The sequence below is a fragment of the Pantherophis guttatus genome, chromosome 2 (genome assembly GCF_059756535.1).
Source record: "Pantherophis guttatus breed Tessera chromosome 2, ASM5975653v1, whole genome shotgun sequence".
NCBI classification, from domain to species: Eukaryota; Metazoa; Chordata; class Lepidosauria; order Squamata; family Colubridae; genus Pantherophis; species Pantherophis guttatus.
In genome coordinates, this window is record NC_142064.1 from 89,672,505 (window position 1) to 89,683,156 (window position 10,652).

Genomic DNA, 10,652 nt, shown 5'->3' on the forward strand with positions numbered 1-10,652 from the left:
TCCCTCCCTTGCTGAAGCCGTCCTATAGGCAGACAGAATAACAGAGTTGGAGGCAGGGCCGGGTTTAGATGAAAAGAGGCCCTAGGCTATTCCACTTATGAGGCCCTTTCACCAGTGGTGGGATTCAATTATTTAACAACAGGTTCTGTGGGCGTGGCTTAGTTGGAGGTGTGGCTTGGCAATCATGTGACCGGGTGGGTGTGGTTATGTGCATAGACTTTTTTCAGAGGGCTGAAAAAAGTCATTTCTGACTGGGCCTCGCACTTTTGACCGGTCCTCACACTTATGACCATCCTCACATTTATGCCCGTGCAGCATTCTTAACAACCATGTCACTCATTTCACAACTGCTTTTCTTCACCATGGTGACAAGATAGGGCAAAAACGTAAAATGTGAGGACAGTCGTAAGTTTGAGGACTGGTCAAAAGTGCGAGGACCAGTCAAAAATAACTTTTTCAGCCCTCTGAGTAGTCCATATGCACAAAAGGACTAACCAGAGGGCTGAAAAAAGTCATTTCTGACTGGGCCTCGCACTTTTGACCGGTCCTCACACTTATGACCATCCTCACATTTATGCCCGTGCAGCTTTCTTAACAACCATGTCACTCATTTCACAACTGCTTTTCTTCACCATGGTGACAAGATAGGGCAAAAACGTAAAATGTGAGGACAGTCGTAAGTTCGAGGACTGGTCAAAAGTGCGAGGACCAGTCAGAAATAACTTTTTCAGCCCTCTGAGTAGTCCATATGCATAAAAGGATACAGCAATAGAGAGGGATGAAGGAAGGGAAGGGAAATTAGAGTAGGAGAGAGAGGGAGGAAGAGAGGAGGGGAAGGAGAAAGGAAGAGGAAGTAGGGAGGAGAAGAAGAGGGGGAGGAAGAGAAAGTAAGAAGGAAAGAAAAGAGAGGTGGTAGGTTTGAGAAGAAAGATTGCTGTACAATAAAAAAGATGAAAGGGAAGAAAGCCAACCCCAAACAAATATAAAGATATTAAGATAAAGAATGAATTGTTAAACTTTAAAGAATAAAAGAGAACAAATATGAATAAATAACAATAATTAGAAACACACATACAAACATACAGTGTATTTTCTTTGAACAGAGTATTTGGCCGGTTCAGAAATTTAAACAGTGTTTAGTCATTTCAATTAAATTTACAATTTCTATATTTCCTTTTTGCCATATTTATTCCTCATCTATTTTTGTAAAGAACCAATATTACCCTCATCCTCATCTCTAATCTTAATCAAATTCAATTTTTCCCTTCTATTCTATATTATACCCCTTCCCATTGTCATCTATTTTTATATCCATCCTCACATTGGTTAATTATGTAATATTACAGTTGTTTAATATGAATTCAACTTTTTAATATAAATCAATTAGTTATAAAACTACCTTTTTTGTATATTAATCAATATGAACATGAATATTCCAATTATTTCCAGGCAATCCAATTTCTTACAAATCAATTAATTATATTTACCAATAATAATAAACCAAATAATTTCCCCCATATATTCCTCCAAACCACAACTTAACCATTTCTGCTTTCAACACAATATACAATTAATAGTATCTCAATTATTACAATTCCCTAGTTAAATAGAGCTTTTTTTCTTTTGTATTTTAAAATCTCCTCTTTTTCCCTAAATTTCATGTTGTTTGCACCTACCTTTTTTGGTGAGGAAAAAGAAATCTGCCTGCCTAATTTTCCAACGTGCAAAGCCAACAGCCTGCTTTACTTTCTCTTTCGTTTTTCAATATAGCTAGGGGGGAAAAAATCAGCACTCTTTGCAAGCAAGGAGCAGATCCGTGAGCAAAACAGCTGAGAGCAAATCAGCTGGGGGTCGGGAGCCGATCTAAGCAAGGGCTAATTAGCCTATGCTGAAGCTCCGGGGGCCAATAAAATTACAAAAAAAACACCGAACCCTTTGTTAAATTGCTGGCTCCCCCGCCCCTCGCCCACCACTATTTATTGGCAATAAATAGTGGTGCGGAGGGGCGGGGCAAGCCAGCAATTTAACAAAGGGTTCGGCTGCAGCACTGGCTTTAGGGCAGCCCTTTGAAGCCCCGCGGCAAGAATTTGAAGTTTTTTTTCCCTCTAGCCACCGGAGGCAGCAATAGATAGGGAGTGGGGGGTAAGCGAACGGCCGGCAACCCAACAGAGCAGAGAGTGAGGGTGAGTGAAGGCGTGGAAGCGGCTTTCTCCATCCTGCTCTCTTGCATCCAGAGCCGGTGGGGAACCACGTGGCAGCCCACGTGGATCCCAGACAGCGGAACTCAGGCTAGGGAAGGGGTGGGCAGTTGTGGCTCTTTTACAACCTGTGGCCTTCAACTCCCAGAATTCCTCAGACAGCCAAGCTGTCTCAGGAATTCTGGAAGTTGAAGTCCACAGGTTGTAAAAGAGCCACAATTGCCCACCCCTGGCTACGGTAGGCTGGCGCCGCGCGGGTGGGAGGCGAGGGGCGGGGGAGCCAGCAATTTAACAAAGGGCTCGGCCGAACCCCCTAGAAACCCCAGAATCCCACCACTGTGTAGGCCCCTCTTGATCTTGAGGCCCTAGGCTGAAGCCTAGTTAGCCTATAGGAAAATCCGGCCCTGGTTGGAGGGGACCGTGGAGGTCTTCTAGTCCAGCCAACTTCTGGTGCAGCCCATCAAGAAGGGCGAGATTTACATCTCACAAGTAATCGGACTGAACTTCACTGCTCCCGCCTTTTCCCTGCCCTACCTGTTCTCGGATCAATTGCAGAATTCTGCTCTTTCTGGAGTTTCTTCTAATTCCCCTCTGGTCTTCCCAGTTAGCATATTAGGCACCTTCCAATCTGAGGGGGTCATTTTCTGGCATCATAGCTTGTAGGCTTTTGATACCTTTCATTGGGTTTATTTAGTGAGGATACTGGAGAGGGTTGCCACTTCCTTCTCCACAGGGTCACCTTGTGTTAGGACCCTCCACTATGAACTGTCTGTCTTGGGTAACCCTGCACAGCATGGCTCATTGCTTCATTGAGTTGCACAAGATTTTTCGACATGACAATGCGGTGATCCATGAAGAACCTGAAATAGATACCTCTTTGAATTAGAGAGTGGAGTCCAGGGAGTCCTCTTCCAGGCTGCTGAGATCTTCTAGGGTGACTTCCACTTCTTTGGGAGAATCCCGTGAATGACAATAGTTCCTCTTTAGGCATCGGGGCAAAAGAAACGTGGCGTTCCTAAAAGAGGGCCTATTGAATGGGGATGCCTGATCAAACGCGTTATAAGCTGCCCTGAGTCTCCGGAGAAGGGCGGCATATAAATCAAATTAAAAACAAATAAAAAAAAAAAAAAAAAAACCCAATGCTTCTCTTGCTGCATAACCTGTGCATTTAAAAAGCAATCCTCACTTCCAGCCCACCTCTCCCACAGAAAAATAGGCTCTCTACTCTTTGCCTGTTAAAGCCCTGCCATGAAGCAGCAGGGTGCTGGAAAGGATGAGACCCAAAAAGGAAAGGCATAACCAGGGTGGGTCACATTCATTTGGTCCACTGCCATGCACCTTCCCTGTTGATTTTTGGCAAAGGAACCAATTGCAGCAAACTATATGCACTTGGGTGCATATAGTTAACCTAAGTATGTTGTCCCAAGGGCCAGGTGTCACCTAGCTCCATTTCCCAGAGTGCTCCAGCACAGTTCAATCAGTTTAGGAGAAGTGAATAGAGGACCTCCATCCCTCCCCATCAGAAAACACATTGTCTTTCTTACCCAGGGACTGGAGGAATCGCTAGCATCAGAAGCCGCTGCAGCATCCTCCCAGCTTCCCTCAGACTCCTCAACCAGAAGGTCAGCAAGGGAGTCCACATCCTCCAGGCTGCTGATCCTGGAGCCCACCAGGACTGTCATGGAATCCTGCAAATGACAGGATGGAGCCTAAATCCAAAGCTCTTTGCATCTCATTAAGATGGCTAACGCATAGGGTGCATACAACCCCTATGTGCCGACAGCAAGAGGACCTTTGGAAGCCTTAAGGTTAAGGTGAAATATTGCACAATATCTTCCCTCCACCATCAGGACTTATGGCATAGCCTTCTTCGGCCCCATTGCCCAAATCTTATCTCTGAGGAAGGTGTTTTTCTCCCCATTAGGAAAGAGCTCCTCTTCTGTGTCCTGGTCTTCCCCCGTTAGAGTCCAGGTGAGATGTTTAAGGAATCAAGCTAGCTCAGCTTCCCCTTTCCAAGATGAGTCACTCACCCTGTCCATCTTTTCCTCCAAAGCCCCTTGTGAACCAGCGGGGTCTTCTCCCTTCGAAGTGCTACCTACCTGGATAGATAGGGAATCTCCACCTCTCTCTGGCTCTCTGCTGGAAGGGATTCCTCCAATGGATCCTAAAATAGCAATGCAAATATTCTTTCTTTTGGTATATTAACAAATCCGCAGAGACAGGGCCATTAGCATGGTGAGGAGATGTTCAGGCCTTACCGATTCAGTGGAGAGGCGCGGCCTCCGTGGAGGTTTGAGAGAATGCATACCTCCACAAATTGTGAACAGGCCTCACATCTTCCTTCCTGGGGCTCCTGATGGTGACACGAACACCCATCAAAACCTGAAAGTAATAATTGTTCATTTGAATGTATAAAGTTCAAAGTTCTTGGCAACATATCCCCATGAATCCAACGGGCTCTGCTTGAATTCGCTAGACCGACCAGATTCCCCCACACAGTTTTGAGGCATGAAGCCCCACTGGGCATGTTGCAAAATTGTCCTTACCCCTCTAGATGAAGATGCGTCTCCATGAGGGGAGCAGCTGTGCTGCTCACCATGGACCTGTACCTTGTCAGACCTGAGCAAAAGAAGAAGGTGACATGTCAAAGAACATCCATCTACCACAGCCTCCCCTTTCTAAGACAGGCCAGTCAGCCTGCCCATCTTTTGCCCCCACAAGCCCTTTGAGACAGGAAGCCATCTTGGGGAGAGGCTCTTACAGATTCTCTTACAGTCCATCAATGGTCCCCCACCATGCCGAGAGTTTAAGGAGAAGGCTGTGGTACCTGTCAGGAGGCCCAGGAAGGTCCTCCGCGTCATCCTTAATGCAACAGGAATCACTCAGCATCTTTTCCAGATGAGCTGTGAAGAGAAGGCAAATAGATGTGAGTCAGTCAGAAGCGTTGGGAAGCATGACTTTTTCTCCTACTGCCAGTTTCATGGCTGCTGAGATGGCCACACTTACTTTGAAAAGCCTCCTGACAGCCATGACCAAATTAACTGTTCCTGTTGGTACTGCCATATTCACTGCCCAACATAAGACTAGGCAGCTCTGCGCTGGCTCCAGAACCCACTGCACTCCAGCACAGTTCACTAGTTTAGGAGAACTGACCAGAGGGCGTCCATCCCTCCCCAACAGAAAACACTTTGTCTTTCTTACCCATGGACTGGAAGAAACGCTGGCCTTGGAAGCCACTGCATCCTGGTCCCAGCTTCCCTCTGACTCCTCATCCAGAAGGTCAGCAAGGGAGTTTACTTCCTCCAAGCTGCTGATCCTGGAGCCCACCAGGAATATCATGGAGTCCTGCAAATGACACTATGGTTGCTAAATCCTAAGCTTCCTGAATCTCAATCAGATAGTTAAAGCCAACAGCAGGAGGGCCTTTGGAAACCTTAAACTTAGGAGGCTATATTGCATCATTTCTCCCCTTCCTCATCAGGACTTACGGCATGGCCTCCATTGTCCCCATTGCCAAAACCTGCTTACCTCTGAGGAACGTGTTTTCTCCCCATTTAGGACAGAGCTCCTCTTCCACGGCTTTGTCTTCCAAGTTGGAAATCTCGGTGGTCTGCAAGCTCCATGAAAACCAGCCGGTATCTGCTTGTCGGTTTTTAATGGACTTGTCGCTGTTGTCGCTGTTTAATGGACTTGGAGCAGGAGAGCCACCTACTGGAGGAAGAAGATTACTGCAGCGTGGGAAAGTGAGAATTGTTTAAGATAGACAAAGAAAAGGAGTGAAAATAAATAACACCTGGAAGGCCACTTGACCTTGATTCTATCTCAGTAGGCAATTTGGAGGTTTTAAAGAAGAGATTGGACAGCCATTTGTCTGAAATGGTACAGGGTCTCCTGCTTGAGCAGGGGTTTGGACTAGAAGACCTCCAAGGTCCCTTCCAACTCTGTTATTCTGTTAAATTCCACTTCTAGGTGACTTTTATGGCCTCTGATCAATGTCTATTCAGGGTTTTACCTTCCAGTCTATTCTTATATGGTAAATATAGAACCTTTCTTTCATAAGTAAGTGCATATTCCCAAAAAGGACCCAGGTTAGTTATTTTGTTTAAGATGTTTATTGAAAAACATCATCAGTGCTCCTTGAATATATAATAAATAATCCCCCCAATTGCTTTTAGTTGGGAAGTGGGGAAAGAAAAAAAAGGTATAAATTGGCCTCAGAATTGCCCTAGCTAGATAGAAGCTCTTTATAGTGAGCATGTGCCAATAACATTTTGGGGGGCGTTATTTCAACAGGTGGGTTTATGATTCCTAATAGAGAAGGTCAGTCTGATTGACCATCAGACAGAGGAATTAAACAGGATCTTCCTTCCCATTTAAATAAATACATAAATAAATAACTTGATTGCCGTTGTACGTGTATTCAAAGTATACCCATACAACGAAATTCAGTTAACACCCAAAGACCTGGTCCAACACACATAACAATCCCCAAACAGACTCCCACCCACCACAATTCTCCACCCCTAAACCACCCAAACATCCACACAACGGACCAAGTAATACTCTCCAACAGCTCACTGATGGTGGCCCTTTAGTTCAGGGGTCTTCAACCTTGGCTCCTTTAAGCCTGGAGGACTTCAACTCCCAGAATTCCCCAGCCAGTTTTGCTGGCTGGGGAATTCTGGGAGTTGAAGTCCTCCAGACTTAAAGGAGCCAAGGTTGGAGACCCCTGCTTTAGTTCAGGGTTGAGTGCAATTATAGCTCTGGGATCAAAACTATTCAGAAAACATGTGGTCCGAGTTTTAATTGTTCTGTATCTTCTGCCAGAAGGCAACCGTCCAAAAAGGTTGTAAGCAGGATGGGAAGAGTCTCTGAGAATGTTATGCAACTTTCTCAAACAGTGAGATTCGAAGATGTCGTCCAGGGCTGGTAGCTGGAGTCCAATGATATTCTGGGCAGTTTTAATGATTCTCTGTAGAGCTTTTTTGTCCGCTACAGAGCTGCTCCCATACAATGCAAGAATGGGACGATACCCTCCCATTCTTGTCAAGATACCCTCAATGGTGCTGCGATTGTAGGACAGAAGTAGATGCTGAGATAGGTTTATCTTCCTGAACATTCTCAGGAAGTACAGCCTCTTCTGTGCCTTCTTCACAAGCATGTTAGCATTCATAGTCCATGAGAGGTCCTGTGCTTAATATCAGAGTAGAGGAACGGTGAGATCCCATCCTTACTGACTGTGGCCTACCTGTCAGAAAATCCCTTATCCACAAACAAATCCTCTGATTTATACCCAAATTGGACTTTTTAAAAAACAACCTGTTGGGTAAAATGGTGTTAAAGGCAGAGCTATAATCCACAAATAACAGTCTCGCATATGTCCCCTGTTGTTCCAAGTGATTCAAGACAGTATGGACAACAAGAGACATAGACATTGAGATGGTGATACTGAGGAACAAAGAAGAGGGGAGACAATTTTGAGTTTCTGAGAAACTCTTGTGAGTAAAGTAGAGAATGAACTTTTGTGCTACTCTTATATTCTCAATTCTTAGTAAACTTGAATCAACTTTTCCTTTTCAATTGAAAATGTACCAATTAACAAGGTTCCTGAGAGGACAATATCCAAGCAAGGTATGCTACGTCACCATTCACTTGTGGTAAAATTTTTTGTTTACAGTTGAATTGAAATCGCCATGCATAGAAATTCTTTGTGCCAGTTATTTTTTTAAAAAAGTTTTTTATTTTTATTTCTCATAAACACATTTATATGTACAGTCACCTTATTTTTTAACTTTCGCTTTTAATTTTTACTTTTTACTTTTTCGGGGCTGCTCTTTTACCCTTTACTTTTATTCCAACCTTTCTTCTTCTCCTTCCCTTCTCTTCCTTCCTCCTTCTCCTCCTCCTTTCTTCTTTCTTCCTCTCCTTCGCTTTCCTACTTCCCCTTCCCTTCCCCCACTCCTCTCTTCTTCCCCCCTGGTTGTGTAAAGAAGCAAAACATTATTGGGTGAAAATACAAACATGATTAGAGGGAATGTTGCAGCAACATATAGAGTTAAAGCCAGAGATATTCTTACTGGGAATTTTACCAGAGAATTACAGTAAAGAAGATAGATATTTGATTATTCATATAATAACAGCGGCTAGAATTGTATTTGCACAAAATTGGAAAACAGATAAAATCCCGTCGGAAGGAGAAATTATACAGAAAATTTTCAAATGTTCGTGCCAGGTTAAGACATGCACTTTCCCTGCCATTTTAGTTGTCTCATTTGTTTATCTTATTATATATGCTGGTGTTTGTATTGTAGCAACAACTTAGCATTACTTGCATGAAATTATAGCCTATGAGACACTGTAACCTGAGTACTGGTCTGTAAAATTCCTTTTTCTGGAAGAATACAAAGTTTATGCCAGGATAGAAGTTCTACTGTGCTTTATGTGCCTACCATCACAATGTTCCATGGACAGATCTTCTTGAAGTCACTGAAAAAATGGACTTATGACCTTTTTTCACATGTAACGACCATCGTAGCATCCCCATGGTCACGTGATCTATATTCAGAGGCTTGGCAACTAACTCATCTTTTTTTTAAAAGTTTTTTATTTTAAACACATTAAAAACAGATTAAAAATCAAACATATACATACAACAAAAAGTAACACAAAAAAGAAAAATATTACCTTTCTTTCAGCTATACACAGCGGTCTGCTCTTTCTATACATCAATATTTACAAATATGTAAGTATATACTTATTTGACGTTCATTTTCTACTTTATATCATTTCTTCTTTACTAACAAAAGATCATACACATTTTCCCCCTCCTTTCTTCATTCATTTAACTTATTTCCTTATGTTTCAACCATTCATACCATCTACTCCAAACCTTATCATACTTTGATTTCTTTAGTTAATTTATCTAATTCTGCCCATTCTAGAATTTTTTTAATTAAATCCTCTTCCGTTGGTAGTGTTTCCTTCTTCCAATATTGTGCGTATACAATACGTGCTGCAGTCAATATATGCAATATTAGGTACTGTATTTCTTTAGTATAATTGTCTATTGAGATTCCTAACAGAAATTGTTCCGATTTTCCCCTCTATTGGGTTCTGAATTATTTCTACTATCCAAGTTTTGATTTTCTTCCAGAATTTTTGTGCCATCGTACAGGTCCACCATTGATGATAGTATGTTCCGTAGCCAGTCTTGCACTTCCAACATTTGGGGGAGTTGGTAGGGAACATTTTCGCAATTCTGGCCGGTGGGAGGTGCCATCTATAAAACATTTTCATCTGGTTTTCCTTGTATGCCGTCGCAATTGTTAGTTTCATGTTCGTTTTCCACATCCTCTCCCACTTCTCTAATTCTATCACATGGTTAAAGTTTTGTGCCCATTTGATCATCGTGTCTTTCACCGTTTCCTCTTCCATTTTATACCGAATTAGAAACTTGTATAGTCTACTTATTAGTTTTCAATCATTCCCTAGTATAATTTTATCTAATTCTGTTTCTTCTAATCGAATCTTTTTTTTATATCCTCTGTGTACTTTGAGTTTATCTGTAGATATGTCCACCATGGCACTTCTCTTCCTAAGTCCAGTTCCAATTCGTTTCTAGTTTTTTATATTCCCCTCTTAGTTATTATGTCTCTATACCTAGTTAATTTTGTCCAGTCTACTAAATTTGGATATGTTAAAGTTTCCTCTGGGGAAATCCAAGACGGGATTTGTATATAATGCTGTTTTTTAATTTTATTCCAAATTATTAGTAAAGAATGCCTAATTGTGTGCCTTCTAAAGTATCCATAAATATTTTGTTTTCCTCCCCACAAATATGAGTGCCACCCTATAGTTAGATCATGTCCTTCTAATGTTAGCAGCCTTTTATTTTCCAATTCCATCCACTCCTTTATCCAAACTAATCCTGCTGTTTGATAGTAGGTCTCCCAATCTGGGAGGGCGGCTTCTCCTCGCTCTTTCTGGTATCTTGTAATACTTTTAACCTAATTCTAGGCTTCTTTCCTTGCCAAATAAAATTTGTAGTCAATCTATTTAATAAGTCGAAAAAATTGTTCCCCATTTTTATCGGAATAGTCTGTAAGAGGAATAACATTTTTGGCAAGATATTCATTTTTATTACTGCCACTCTTCCTATCCATGAAACCTCCAACTTTGTCCAGTTTTCCAAATCTTTCCTAATTTGCTCAGTTAATTTATCGTAGTTTTCTTTTTTAATTGAGGAACTTCTTGCCGTGAACCAGATTCCCAAATATTTAATTTTTTTTGTTGCTTGGATATTCATAATCCTTTCTAATTCTGTCTCCTGGTTTTTTGTAAGATTTTTAGTTAGTAATTTCGATTTATTCTTATTAATTTTTAAGCCTGCTACTTCACCAAATTCTTCTATTTTTCTAATCAGTTTGGGGCCAGATTCTAAAGGTTCCTCAATTA